The sequence below is a fragment of the Gorilla gorilla genome, chromosome 3 (genome assembly GCF_029281585.2).
Source record: "Gorilla gorilla gorilla isolate KB3781 chromosome 3, NHGRI_mGorGor1-v2.1_pri, whole genome shotgun sequence".
In the NCBI taxonomy this organism is placed as follows: Eukaryota; Metazoa; Chordata; class Mammalia; order Primates; family Hominidae; genus Gorilla; species Gorilla gorilla.
Genome location: NC_073227.2, coordinates 196,814,866 through 196,830,674, shown reverse-complemented (window position 1 = coordinate 196,830,674; position 15,809 = coordinate 196,814,866). Strand labels below are relative to the sequence as shown.

General features: G+C 35.4%; 1 protein-coding gene and 1 long non-coding RNA gene across 4 annotated transcripts in view; one reads left to right on the top strand and one right to left on the bottom strand.

The window, feature by feature from the left end:
• GPM6A (glycoprotein M6A) overlaps nucleotides 1–15,809 on the top strand; it is a 369,539-nt gene that overhangs the window by 157,932 nt on the left and 195,798 nt on the right. The gene's annotated exons all lie outside the window — the stretch shown is intronic.
• Nucleotides 13,391–15,809, bottom strand: part of LOC109026607 (uncharacterized) — a 40,342-nt gene continuing 37,923 nt past the window's right edge. Inside the window, exon 7 of the long non-coding RNA XR_008679317.2 lies at nucleotides 13,391–13,708. This is a non-coding gene — a long non-coding RNA (uncharacterized lncRNA). The remainder of the gene's footprint in view (nucleotides 13,709–15,809) is intronic.

Sequence of the window (15,809 nt, the reverse complement as noted above, 5' to 3'; positions counted from 1 at the left end):
TATAAACTTCCTCAGGGAAGAATCAATATTTGAAGTTTCTTTTCAATATTCAAGAGGTTTATAAACTGAAGTTTTAGGATCTTAAAATAGGATTTTATGTTGAGCCTCATAAAACAGCAAAAACGTGTAAACAATTTGGTAAGTTTTCAAATATTCATTTGTCGGGTGATAGAATAGAAGGTGTAAAGCTTTTATCAGATTATTAAATAAGCCTATATGTACAAAAAAATGAGCATTATTGAAATAATAGTTTCTTTCTCTTGTTTTCAATATAAGGCAAACTGGAATAATGAACTAAGGGCAAAATTGAGAGTAGAGACACAATGTTATGACACATAAGGGCTTGAAAAGAACAATTCTCATGGGGGTGGAGGGTGTTGTGAACTTGAGGGTGACTAATATTTGGAAAAGTGAAATAGAGGAAATGGCAGTGAGTGAAAACACATGGTCGGTACTTTGGGGACAGCATTTTTTTCTCTACTTTTAAGTATGACAAAAGGTGTAGTACAACTTACATTTGAAGGCAGCTTGGAGGCAGATTCATATATTCTATCATTCAAATAATGGAGAGACAGTCAATGTTTTTTAGCATGGGAATAATGTGATTAAAAAATACCTGCTTATGGTGATTGTCTTGACAATACTAAAAAGGAGAGCTCTTGAATTATCAAAATTAATTGGTATCTGATTGTAATGATCCAGATAAGGATTACTAAAAGTAGAAATTGTGAAAATAGAAAGATACAAATTATTGCAGAAATTTCAAGAAGAGAAATTTTCTTGATGAGGAAAGGGGAAAGATAAATCTGAACTGGAACCTGCATATTTAGTTCTGTTCTTTGTTTCAAGAAGATTTAAATGTAGTTATGCTCACTAAGGGAATAAATGAGCTCATAAGCACAATGGTAACTCTATATATGCATAGATGCCTACATTGTTAGGTGAACATTTAGGAAGAATGAGAAGTTACTAATCCAATGTATCCTTTACTCAAGAATGTGAAATAATATAATGGTGGGTTCCATGTCTGTTAGGGAAACGTCGAAATCAATGCTAGGAACCTCATGTTATCCCTGTAAGTAAAAAATTTACATTCCAAGTTAATAACGTGGGTCACACCGTTGTCTACTATGGCAACTTGTGTGTATTTATCATAATTATAAACTCTATGCTGAGAAGCTGTTGGAAACAAAATCCTATATCTCATTTACATAGATCCACCACTAGGAAAGAAAATTTTAGGAAAACACACAGTTTTTGTAATTAACTAATAAAATATTTTTAATTGACTACTGTCACAAAATAAAAATATGTTTCTCTTTTTTTGTAGTCAATTTTAAAGCAGTAAGTCAAGACAATGGAATTATTAAAGGTGTTAGCTGACTTTAGAAAAAGAAGAAGGCTGAATTAAGCTGGCATAGATCAAAAACAAATGCAAATATTACGCAAAATATAATACAGCTCCTTTCTCTAGCCATTATAGCTGAAAAAAGTGCTTAACATATTTATCACCTACACCCCTCTTCATCCCTCTTCTTAGGAAGTAGCAATTGTCTAAACAGAGTTTTAAAGAAAATAAATTCAATACCTGGAACCCAAGAGATACTTATAAAATCTTGACAGTGATAAGGAAATCTGACATAATTATTTAAAAGAAAGCTAAGAGGCATTGGAGGAATTCTTAATTAATTTTAGAAAACTTGGTTTTTGTTTAAGCTACAAGACTTCCTTAACCTTCTTTTCATCATTTGTAGAGTCAGAAAGTTGGACAATGATCACTAAGGTCTTCCTGAGCTCTAATAATATTGGATTTTAAAGAATGAAAGAAAAGCAAACATGCAATAGTTTTATGTGTGAGAATAGGCATCTATAATCTGCATAGAGAGAACAACACTGTTCTATTATTGAAACCTAAAATGAACAAATCAACAGAAGACCAAAATCAAAAGAAGACCTAGGAGGATATTTCATATCCTCGGTTTCATACAGTGACAAGAAACCATGTCACCGTTTGAATAAATGTATTGTTGACAGAGAGTAAAGCAGGTTTGAGATAATTCAGTCTTGTGGCAGAAGGAATTGGAAAGACTGCCTTGTCTTCTCAACTAACATTGGAGATCCCATGACATCTGTGTTTGAGGTGAGGGTTTTGTTCAGAAAAAAGAAAAGAACATAAACCCACAATTTTATATTTCTCATGTTAAAGACAAATTATTTTGACATTTGTTAAAATGGCATTGAAGGTTTTATTAAAAGCTTTTGCAATGAGGATCAAGACTATTGCCATAGTGAAGAGAGATTAGGCTCAACTCTGGATACAACAAAGAGAATTTGGGATTTACAGCCAAGGGGCAGAGTGATGTGGTCAGTGGATGAGAAATTACCAAGAAGAGACATTAAGGGTAGCTGCTAATTGTAGCTAAGGACTTATGTATCAAAGGTGGGGGATGAGGAACTTGCAGATAGCAAAGGTGGGGTGGATTCTCTCCAGACTGATTTATCAGGATGCCTGCTAAAACTAGGCTAACCAGATTGAGAACGGAGCACAAGGATGAGGCATCCTCAAAAGGAGGGCCCAGAGAAGTCTGTCTAAATTTTTATCAAGAAGGGAGTCGTCATTAGTCATGACTGTATCCAGTCACCTTATTTTACAAGGGAAATTGCTTCTAAGTGATTATCTCAAGAAGTGGCTACATAATTTTGGCCTCAGTATAAAATGAAAATGTGGAACCGTTGTACAAAAATTAAGATTTTCAAGACGATGACAGCAGAACATCAAACCAAGTGGTGGTTTCTTCTAAGCATAGCACCTAGTTCAGCTCCACAGGTTGCCTGCCTATGAAGCTGGCCTGGGTCCCAAACTCCTTGAGAGTAGGATTTATGGCTCACACATCTGCCAAAGACCTGAATAAATGTGTTGAAACAGAAACCCAGTAGGTTTAAATAACTTCGTGAGGGTCACTCGGCATTTCAGTCATGGAACTAGGATTACAAATGAGATGGTCGGATGCAGTGAACTTGTCTCCTCATTGTTTTGTGCTCTGAAGGCAGGGGCCTCTGTTCAGTAGATTTACATTTAGCTTAAGCATGTTCCTGTCAAGAAAAAAATGAATGTAAAAGGAAAGACATTTATATTGGAGAAACCAAAGTTAATGATATTGTTTGTAAATTTCTCCCTATTTTAGGTGAAATTAGTGTTTATATTCTGTATTTTCTCACATGCTCTTCATCTAGGAAATCCTGCTTCTTCTTTTTGGCAAGCAAATATTTTCCTTGTGCTCCTGGGTATAGATCAATAGACCTCTTTAGTTTAGAAATTCAGAGATTGGGTATATCCCTGAAAGATTTCCTGCTTGAAGTTTGATATATCTACCTAACTACCTACATACATATATATACATATAAAATATGTAATGTGTTTATACAGAAAATATATATGTAATTTATATATTTTACATACATAAAATTAAAGAAAAATTGTGCATCAATTATTAATAAGGAATTATCATTTTTATAATTAGGCAAGCAAGGATTGGGATTAATAATGCTTCTTTTTTCTTTTCTCCATAGAGCCATTAATTCAATTCATATTAAAGTATAACCAAATTGACCTATAAGGTCAATATTTAATCTTCTAAATTAACTGTGGTATATAGCATCATAGAGCAGAAAAAAGATGGCCATGGAAATGTAAAGAACTATATTTATTCTCTCTGTTTTTTAAATTTTTTTAGACACAGGATCTCACTCAATCACTCACGCTGGAGCACAGTAGCATGAAGGTCAAGGCTCACTGAAGCACTGAACTCCTAGGCTCAGCCTTCAGGGTGGCTGGAGGTGTGTGTCACCATGTTCAGCTAATTTTTATTTTTTGTAGAGACAAGATATACCTATGTTGCCCAGGCTGGTCTCAAACTCCTGGACTCAAGCAGGTCTCCTGCCTCAGTGTTGGGATCACAAGTGTGAACCAACATGGCCAGCCTGTTTATTTTTCCTATGGCCACTTACCATGTAATGTGTGTGAGCATCAAATACCTCACTTGTTAAAAAAACTGGTAACAGTATCTGCCCTTTCCTCACTACACAGGATTGTTATGAGGGCCAAAGTCATTTACATAGTAACACCTTTAAAATCTGTAATATGTATATTGTTTAAAATAGCAGAGTCAAAATTATTTTACATACGTTAATGCTAAATTTGCTTTTGGAGAATCATTTAAATTTAGGAAGCCTTAAAAACACAATATGAAAAAGGAATTCTGTACAAAAAAATTGCTGTTACCATAGGGAAATTAAAAAAGCTATCTTTTTCAAAATATTTTTAAATGTTTTATCTATGCAACACCAAAAAGAACTAAATTTTAATACCCAGAATTATGAATGTAAATCTATCTCACATCATTAAATAATAGTGATTCTTTTAAATGAAAAAATTATTTTGGCTATATGTATATTCATGAAGGAGCACTCTATATTATCTTAAAATAATATGATAAACTGGATGTTTCTAAAACAATAAATGGAATGACAGCCATGGAAACTAGAAAACTCATTTTCTGTATGCAATGTCAGATCATATCTTATATTTTACTTCTACATTTTTCAGATTCAGTAGAAAAGATGTTAAATCTGTTCATGATAATTTAAAAAATCAGCCTTATAATCACTCCATTTATAAAAATGTTATGTTATAAAACAGGCTAACATTTTTTCCTATGTTAATATGTAGTTATAATTTAGCATGGATATGAAAGGTTATTCCTTTTATTGAAAATGTTTTATTTGACTGAATGTTTCAACAACAACACATTGCAGAAGTGTGCTGGCCCTTTAATGCTCTGTTTCTGTTGTCATGGAAATAAGATTTTCAAGTAGGTTTATCTGCTGGGCTTTGCTTTTTATAGACTTCCTATCATTTTAAGTTGGTTTTAGACAAACATCCTTAGCCTTCAAATAAAAACACTAATCTTTATTTTAGCATATTTCTTAATATTTTTCCCAATAGGATTTCTCAAGATCCTGGAGGGTGGGGGACGTTCGAATTTCCAGGCGCGTACATTAAATATGAATGTTTAGCTCCTGGTTCTAAAAACAAAGATTTAAAAAAAATTGTTATGATGACAAAGAATTCCACAATCCATTTCCAATTTTAAGCTTATAAAATGTATGTTACTCTCAAATTACTGTTAATTATATAAATACAATTTATATATGCAAATATTTTGTAACATGAACAGAATCATGTAACTTACTCATGTTGCTTATCTAAATGCAACCTTGGCCTACATATTCCTTCATAATTTAGCAGCCACTTATCTTTAGAATTCATTTTTATAGAGAGACAGATTAGGTTAGGATCTGTTTGCTACTGATTAGTTGTGTGACTTTGACAAATTAGTTCAACTATATCTTTTTCAATATCCTTCTCTATAAAATGGGGATAATAAGTAAGTAATAAGCAGAGTTATTGTGACAATTACATGTGTTACTATATGTTAAGGACTTAAAAAAGTAATTTGAGCCAAACGGGAACTCAATTAATGTTATATTTGCCAATGTTTTGCTATTATTGTCTTTCACTATTTTCTACCGTTCTCCTGTTCATTCTTCAAGTGCATTAAAACTTTTGCTGCCTTATGACTTAGCCCTTTGGATATATCATTGAATTATCATTAACACTTTTCTTTTTCATGCTGGATTCTTCACTTCCTTGCCTCTATAACACTTGGAAATTCTGTATTTATTTATTTATTTATTTATTTTTGAGATGGAGTTTCGCTCTTGTTGCCCCCAGCTGGAGTGCAATGGCACGATCTTGGCTCACTGAAACCTCTGCCTCCTGGGTTCAAGCAATTCTCCTGCCTCAGCCTCCCGAGTAGCTGGGATTACAGGCGTGCGTCACAACGCCTGGCTACTTTTCTGTATTTTTAGTAGGAAAGATGTTTCACCATGTTAGCCAGGCTGGTCTCAAACTCCTGACCTCAGGTGATCCGTCCGCCTCGGTCTCCCAAAGTGCTGGGATTACATGCGTGAGCCACCGCACCCAGACTGCATTTATTTTATTACTAGTTTACTCTCTATTCTTCCACATGCAAAGAGATTCAATATGCACTTATTAATGTAATGAATAATGGAGAAAATTTCTTTAAATTGGCATAGACATTTCCCCTTTTTTCTAACTCACTAAGTAAATACTTTAAAGATTGAAATCACCCCCAGATTTTCAAATGAGGCACTTTCCTATGTCCTGAAAAAATTATGATGGGTTAGGTTTAACGCTAATTATGAGAAACTCTTTTCTATTCTATGGTCAGTTGTAGCCATAGCTGTCTTCTAATATCTATCAATAAAGCTAACGAAATTATTTTTCTCCCAGTCATATTGGAAATAGCTGTTTGTTCTTGATGAATTGGTTTTAACAATCTCATTACTGAAGAACTTAATTGGGATGGCTCTACTTTAGACGTAAGTTACATTGGTCTCTCTCACTTCAGGAATTATAATTTTCAATTTTCAATTCCTAATTTTAATTATACATTAATCTCTAAAGATGTCATGGTAGAGTAATATTATTAGCTAGGATCTCCTATAAATTCTTTTGATAAGTTTGTGTATCTTTTGATGGCAATAAAGACATCAAGAAACTCTTTGGAATTATAATATACGAACAAGCTAAATGGGAATTAACAATGATTAATAACTTCAATTATAAAGTATTTTTCTTGAAATCTAGTGTTCAAGACTAGTCTATTCCCACAGTGAAAATGTTTAGGTGGTATCTACTATGTTGGTAAAATGTCTGCTTCTGTTCAAATTATATTTTCTCATTTTTGAAAAAAAGTGTTTTTTATTTTTGAATTGGGTTTATTATATATTCAACATACAAGTTCATTATCAAATAATATAAGTACTGCTCTCAGTCTGTCATGGCTTGACTTTAGATTTTCTTGAAGTGTCTTTCAAAAAGAGAATGTTTTACTTTTGGTGAAGTCCAAACTATTTCTTCCAGTTTTTCATTTGTATTTTGTTTTGCTTAATTTTTATGCAAAGGGTTTTTTAAAATTTTAATGTAGTAGAATATTTTAATCCTCTTTGTTATTGCCTGTGGAATGTTAGTCTTAGTTAGAAATGTTTTTCCCTTTAACCAGGTGACAAAGGAATTCATTCATGTTTTCTTTAGCACTTGTTTGATTCTATTTATTTGTTTTCTTCTGGTTCATCAGGAGTTTATTCTAGTGTACAATTTGAAGTGTGGAGTCAAATTCTTCTTTTTCAAAATGGCTGTCTTGAACCAATACCATTTATTTAAGTCTGGCTTTTTAAATAGGCTATTAATGCTTACTTTATATTGGATAATCTTAAATGAAAAGACACTAGCAATATTAAGACCAAAGTAATAGCAGAGAATATCTCCTCAAATAGGTGTTTATTTTGATTATTCCTGAAGTCAGATCCATTATCATATATAGATTAAAAATTTCAGCTGGGCACGGTGGCTCACACCAGTAATCCCAGCACTTTGGGAGGCTGAGGTGGGCCTGAGGTCAGGATCACCTGAGGTCAGGAATTCGAAACCAGCCTGGCCAACATGGTGAAACCCCATCTTTACTGAAAATATGAAAAATTAGCCGGGTATGGTGTTGTGGGCCTGCAGTCCCAGCTACTCGGGAGGCTGAGGCACGAGAATCACCTGAATCAGGAGGCAAAGGTTCTGGTGAGCCGAAATTGCACCACAGCACTCCAGCCTGGGTGATAGAACAAGACCCTGTCTCAAAAAAAAAAAAAAAAAATTCACTGCTAGAAACCACCATATCCTTTGTTCACATAAAGTTTTCCTAACGGCCAGGAAGGGGTAACAGATTAAATGTGAATGGGGATGTAGTAACAACACTTACTTATATTTGTTTATATTCAGTACTGCTTTATTGGAGTAGACTACTGACTTTGTTGCAGGGAACTAGCATTTAGTTCAGTATACAGAAAAAAAGTTGCAACTTTCCTTATTTAGGGTAGAAATAGATATATACATCACCCTATCATCCAAGCTTCAGACAGTAAAACTGTTTGAACTTGAAATGCATCATGAGTTTCAAGTTCAAACAGTTCTACTGTCTGACGCTTGGATGATAGGGTGATGTTTATTTCTATTTTTCCATGAGGGTAAGAGAAAATCTCAAATTAAATGGTAAAATTCTCATGAATAGATCAAGAAGTGCTTTGCTTTCTTTCTCTCAATCCCTTTTCTTGGAAAACTCAAGCAGAACTGATGATGTAAGTCATTATTACAGGGGTGCATGTGTGTGTGTGTGTGTGTGTGTGTGTGTGTGTGTGTGTCTCTGTGTGTGTGTGTGTGTTTTAACCAAGGCCTACTGAACGGCTATTCTTCATTAGGAGCTGTGGTAGGTGCTTTGAAGAACTAAAGAACATAGAAATTTGGTGTTTTCTCTGACTGCAGATGTTCCTTTTGTTAAAAGCAGATTTTATTCAAAAGTTGTACCATTATTGTGTTTTGGTCATAGGTTGGATTGCCACCCTTTTCTTCTTGCATAATTTTGTACTTAACAAAGTCCTTAAGCTAAAAATGTAGAAAAACACAGAAAAAAATAGAGATCTCCAAGCTTATAATCTAGCCACAAAGGCAGATGAGGACATGCATGACTATCTAATAAATGTCAAATAAAATAATCAAATCCTATAAATGTCACAGAGAAGAGGGATCATTGGTTCTTTTTCCATAAATGAGGTCCTCTTGCCGTTGTCCCTGTCTCATTTGATAGCAACTCTCTGTCAGTGCTCAGGCTTAGAACCCTGGTGCCAGCCTTAACTCTTTCTCACCTACCTCACAGGTGGGCTTTTAGGAAATTCTATCAGTATGGTCTTCAAAATATTGCCAAAATTTGTCCATTTCTCACTAACCCCACAGCCCCTCTTTTGGTTGGATCCATCATTCTCTCCCTTCTGGGTTACTGTAGTAGCTCTCTAGCAGGTCTCCCTGCTTCCGTTCTTGCTCCTGGCTATTCTCAACAGCGCAGCCTGCTGTATTAGTTTCCTGTTGCTGCTGTAACAAATTACCATCAATTTAGCTTAAAACATCACATGCATTGCCTTACAGTTCCAGTGGTCAGAGGTCTGAAAGGAGTCTCGCTGGGCTAAAATTAGGGTGTAGGCAGGTTGGTTCTTTCTGGAGGCTCTAGGAGAGAATCTGTTCTCTTGCCTTCTCCACTTTCTGGAGGTTCCCTGTATTCCTTGGCTCCTGGCCCTTTCCTTCATCTTCAAAGCCAGAAGCATAGCATCTTTCACTCTCTCTCTCTCGCTCTTGCTCTTGTTCTTACTCTATTTGTCACATGGTTCTTCTCTGACTCTGATCCACCTCTCTCTTTTGATGTCCTTTATGATTACATTGGGTTCATGTAGATAACCCAAGATAATCCTCCCATATCAGGATCCTCAACTTAATCACATCTACAAAATCCCTCTTGCTATGTGAAGTAATATATTTACATGTTCTGAGGATTAGAACATGGACATCCTGGGGGAGTTGTTATTCTCTCTGCTATGCCTGGTGAAGCCATTTTAAAACAGATAACATCATGTCGCTCCTTAGTTTCAAGTCATCTAATAGTTCTAATCTCATGTTCCATAAAAGCCAAAATTCTGTGATCTACAAAGCTGGACATAATATACCCCATTGTCATTGTAACATCATATTCTACTTTCTCTTCTGTTTTTTTTTTGCTCAAGCTGTGCTGATGTTCATGCTGTTTTGGGGACATTTTCTAACATATTCCTGCCTTAGGAAATTTGCATTAGTTCTTTTTATTCTGCACTTTTTCAAAGTTTTTACTTAAATTCATGTTCTCATTGTTGTCTTCCTTGGCCAACCTGTCTAAAACTTTTACCCTACTTCTGGAAATTTTATACTTTTCCTCTATGGTTTTTTATTTATCTCTTCAGAACATACCACTATGTATCATACAATGTGGTTTACTTATTAAACATTTTGTTTATTTGTCCAAGAATGTAATCTCCAAGAGGGCAGATATTTTGTCCCTTTAGTTTACTCTTTGCTCTCCGTCACCTAAAAAAAATTTCTGACATGTGGTACACCTCAAAAGACATTAGTTGAGTGAAAGAATCTATGAAAGGAATACGATCTGAGGAGCAGAAGAAAATGGAACCGAGACAGAAGAAAAATTAGGCTTGCTGTGTGTATAGAAGTGCACTCCAGGTTGAGAGAGGATGGTGATTAGAAACACAGAGGGAATCAAGTGTTCAGGGAATATCAGTAACAAAGAATAATTGGGTAGAGAGGTAGAGAAAGTCAGATATTCGCCAAAGATTCCTACTCTCTCTTTATAATGTGGAGCTGTTCCTGGGAAGTGGCTGCCAGGCTGAGGACCACATTTCTCAGCCCCCTATAATTAGGCATAGTCACATGATGGAGATCTAGCCAATGGAATGTCAGTGGAACCATGGGCATCTCTTCCAGGCCAGGCCTACAAAAAACTTTCCACATTCTACATCTTTATGCTCTTCTCTTTCTGGCTTTTGGGTAAGTGTTCTGCAAGCCCCTATTTTTCAAGCATATGCATATAAAAATATTTATAATATATAAATTATGTATTATAATATATATAACATGTTTATAAAGTATATATTATATATGCTTTATTATATAATGTTAGTAAATATAATTATTTGAAAAAATAATATATTATATATAGTTAATATGTACTGTAAAGTATACATTATATATAGTTAATATGTACTGTAAAGTATATATTATATATTTATAAAGTATATATTATATATTATATACAAATATACAAGCATATATATATATATATATATACACACACACACACATATACTTGGGTATGCTGATAGGGGTTGAAGTACACACACCAGGAGTCAATACTGGTGCTTCTTGGCAGTATAGTGGTGGTTAGAAATGGAGGACAGAGAAGGTTTTTAATTTTAAATATATTTTTGTATTTCATCCTCCAGATTTTCTGGTTCACTAGGTATAGAGTAAGTTTTGGGATCTATGTTTTCTTAAAATCTTCTCAGATGATCAAAATGTACAGTCAGGTTTAGAAGATGATCTCTGTCTGGTTCCCCAAGACAGCCATATTCTTGAAGAGGTAAGCTTTTTGAGAAAGATGGTATACTAAAGTTAACAAAAGTAAGCAAGTCAATTTCCACTATGAGATAAAATTTATGTTTCCTAATCATTTAGATTAGTCTTAGTCTATGCTTTTCTCATGTGCTGTTTATATATCGATAGGGTCCAAAGAGAAACACGGTATAGTAAAAAGACCTGGGCTATGCCATCTTATTGGGGATTTCTGAACTCCCAATAATTGGCAATTTTTAACAAGCGCCCAAGATAATCTCGTAAAGTTTGGCAGCACTGTCTTCTCAAGGCATGAATGCACAATGAGATCTCATGGTGAGCTCAGCAGGAGAAGCTGGAGAAAAGATAAAGAAAGGGAAGAATAAAGGCAGTGTAGTTAGTTCTAGGACAGAAAGAGTAGGTGCCATGTGGCTGGTCAGGGAGCTCTTGACTCGATGTAAATACCAGGGATGAAAAGAAATACACTTACCAGTAATCAATCTTTATGCTTCTTTATTCTTCTCTTTCTTTGGGAGAGATATCAGATGCAAAAGATTAAGGAAAGCTTTAATAAAATTAAGAAGAGATGTATTTTTGTTTTCTAATAGTAGTGATGGTAATAATACTTAGAAGACTGGTTATAATTATCATTTTTATGACTCAGGCTCTCTCAGCTCTTGTTAGTCTAAACTTATAAACAGTTTTTTTTTTTTAATTCTTGGTAAGGGAAAAGTGCACAGGTGAGAGAATGCTGATAGTTTAATCCGTTCCATGCAGGATTAGACATATAGTGGAGACATTGTGTACATACTCAAGCAATGTGAGTTTACAGCACACATTCAATACAAAAGGAGTAAAGAAGAGAAAATCAGTCTGTGAAGGTCAGAGATGCAAACTGTGAATAGGCTAGTGGACTGCATCCTTGAGTCAGGGTACTGAAAATTCTGCACTCTTTTTCACTTTTTAAAGATTTTGTAACCACCCATGCAAACAAGCAAGCCAAGAATAAAACAAACTAAAAAAAGCAGCCGAACAATTCTAAGGGATGGTGGAGTCTTTTGTCCTTTTGTGGAAGCATATACTTGCCCTCCCCCACTGCCAGGCTCGAAGCCAGAATTGAGGCGTAGGGACATTCTATAGCAGATTTTTGCATGGTTTTATGAAAGCCAGGCCATCATTTTCAGATTAAAGGCCTGGCAAATAAACAGTTGAGTAAATCGTAACACATCTCTCTCGGTTGGGTAGTCACGGCCTCTTTGGCAGTGCTGCCTCTGCTTTCCTCTGAAGTCACTGCAGGTGTCAGTCTCTCTGATATCTAGTAGGGTAGCTACACAAAACCTAATAGGACCAACTTTTTCTGAAACGCACTAGCTCAGAGACTTGGAGTTACAGCACTTCTCTGGAAGGACTTGGGAATTTTTTAGCCCAGTTTCTTCACTTACAATTCAAGAAATCATGGTCTCAATCTTACTGACCCATGTAAGGGCTTATCAGACTGATTTTCTCTCTGCTCTCTTCTCTCTCAGACCTAGTAACTGCTGCTTGGTTTGATGCCCTGGGTATAGCTGATTTGAGGTGCCCACCAGGGACCCAAAGTAATTTGTGACTGGTGGTTAGGCAGAAAAGTTCAGATGACTGCAAGGAATCACAGTTTCTGCTATGACTCATCTACTGTCAGGGCATACTGTTTAAACATTTTGTCCTTTAATTTCCTTATTAGTTAAATAGGAAAATAATATATCTTAATTACTCTACTGGGAACAACACGAAGCTGAATTAGACTTCACCGAAAATATTTATTTGTTTTCATGTTTATACCTTGCCTTATTCCGAAAAAGTTACCTGTTATCTAGGAAGATATAAAAGCATGAAGGATTGAAGATTGCTCTATGAACTGGATTACGGATGTGGTAAAGGGATTTAAAAACAAAACATAACAAAACAAACGGACTAGCATTCAGCTGCATCTCTGCATGCTTCTACAGAGTCCTACAGGTGGTAAGGAGGAGGAGCTGGGAGAAAGGGTCCACCTTGTTTCATGTTCTATAATTTTTGCTATGGAAATCTGCCTTTGTCACTGATTTCTGTTTTTCATCATTCTGTCTTCTTTCTTTAGCCCGCCCACCCCCAGGAGTCTTTATCCATACTAATAATTTTCACCAGAATTTCTTACTGATGATATTTTTGCTTTTTGTTAAGAGCCTCTCCAGAGAAGACATTTATCATGCCCTACTCAGCTCCTCCCATATTCTGAGAAAGCAATCTTACCTTTTGGGGGAAATACTCCTCACAGTCAATCCTTCCCTCAGTGGAAATGCTTCTTCTTTCTGGTGTTGCTTTGAGGTATGAAGCTAGCTGCTGTTGGCAGTTGTATTTCCTGCTTAGTGGGAAAGTCTGAAATGGAGATGATGGCTTCACAGTGCAGAAATAGTAGAGGCTGGAAACCATCCTTATTGTCTTCGGGAACCGGCATTCTTGTGATCCAGATGTTCCCCTGTCCTGACATGTCCACTTTGTGGATGTGCCCCATGAAACTCCCCATTTGATTTTAGCTGGTTGTAGCTGGTTTTCTTTCTCTTGCATTAAAAGAACCTTCAATAATATAACAGATCAATATAATACTTGTATGTGAATAGAATAGAAAAGCTTGCATGGTTTGGGGGAATTAGAAAATAGAGATCAAGACATAAAACATTCTACTATTTGTCAAGTATGTGAAAATTTTCTAGGACAATAAAATAATACCCAAGTTAATGCTTCCTTCCTGTTGGTCCAGCTATCACTAATTCCTTCTGCCAGATTCTAAACAGACTTTAAGCTCCTGTGGGTAGATACGTTTTCTTCATTTCTATGTTTTTAGTACCTACCACAATTTATGATGCATAATAAAAACTATATCAGGAACTTTGAATATAAATAAATATAACATATTGTCTTAAAAGAAAAATCTTTAAAATAGCAAGTATTTCACATAACATATTCTACATTATTTTGCTTTATCCTCCTTGTCTTTATAAAGAAAAAAATACTACTTTCTTGTTTAGTTGAGGTTGAGGTTTAAATCTCAAACACTTTTGAAAAATCAAGATTAGAAAATAATTTTGGAGTCACCTGGCTGAAGAATAATAGTTTGTTATTTGTTTGTTACTAAATGAGTTCCTGAATTCTTTGAGAAAGGAAATAGGAAAGTTAGAGAGCCAGAATTTTAAGAACCAAACAAAGAGCCAGAGAGTTGGCAATCTGAGGAAAGATCAAGGGGGCTCTGATCTAGATAAGGGAGTATCAGGGAAGGTACTTCCAGCATTAAGAAGTCAAGTAGAATTAAGATGGTTAGGCCAGGCACAGTGGCTCACGCCTGTCAGCCCAGCACTTTGGCAAGCCGAGGAGGGTGGATCACCTGAGGTCAGGAGTTCAAGACCAACCTGGTCAACATGGTGAAATCCCGTCCCTACTAAAAATACAAAAATTAGCCGGGTGTGGTGGCACGTGTCTGCAGTCCCAGCTACTCGGGAGGCTGAGGCAGGAGAATCACTTGAACCCAGGAGGAGGAGCTTGCAGAGCCAAGAGCTAAGATAGCGCACTCCAGCCTGGGTGACAAGAGTGAAACTCCGTCAAAAAAAAAGAAAAAAAGATGGCTAAATGGGCCTTAACAAGTTCCATTTGTGACCTTTGAGAAAACAATATTGGGGAAATGAACTGAAGGGAAATCAAATTGCAGGGGACTTCCTAGGAGGTGGAGAAGGGTGGGAGTAGCCTGTCAATGAATCTAATTAAGCACGGATTTGTTTTGCAAAACAGAAAAAGATGTTACTTTCTTGACATGGGGCCCACCAATGGAGTATTTTAAATTTCATGCTAGGAAATTTGTGTTTGAAGCATTGGGAGATTGGTCTGTTCAAAATAAATTACTGTCTATAGTCAGGCATAAAGTAATTTAGACTTTGAAAATGTAAGCTTAGTGTTTTGAGCTTTTATTTAAGAAAATGTACCGAAGAAGTCAATGTTACAATAAGCAGAGCACAGCCATTCAAAGGTACTTTCAATTTTGACTAATAATTCTACCTTGCCCTTTCTTGGTGTCTTCAGGCTAAAGTATGTAATCTATTAGATTCAAATTCTTTTTTTTCTATCCAGTGAGTTTAATTTATCCAGAGTGTAGCTCTGCAGGGATTTGCAGTAATTAAATAAAGGGCATTTCTACCACTCCATGTGTTTTGATAAAACTCTGGCTTTAATTTCTAGTTGACAATAAAAGGACAAGTAGAAATAGATGCTAATAATAGATATTAGTCCCAATGAAAAGGAATTGTATTTTTTTAAAATAGACAAATAAATGAGATAAAGGAGTCAAATAAGCTCAGCAATTTAGATTTCTTTTCCAGTTTAGGGGATGAATAAAAATTGTCCAATTAAATCAAAGTTGTTCCACTTACTTTTTTTTTCCCCAACCCAGTTAGTATAGGGGTATATATGGAGATATACAGGCAAAAGTGAGTCAGGATATATAAACGAACAAATCAATATGAAAAAAAACAGAAATAATGGAGATTCTACCAATGAACCTGAACAAACACATTGAGTGAAATCAGTAAGTACAGAATGGCGGCATGCATACATGACATATATAGTAAGAACCTTCTATTTTATTTATACACTCTTTATTCAAAATGGATGAAAGATATGGACGCTGAAG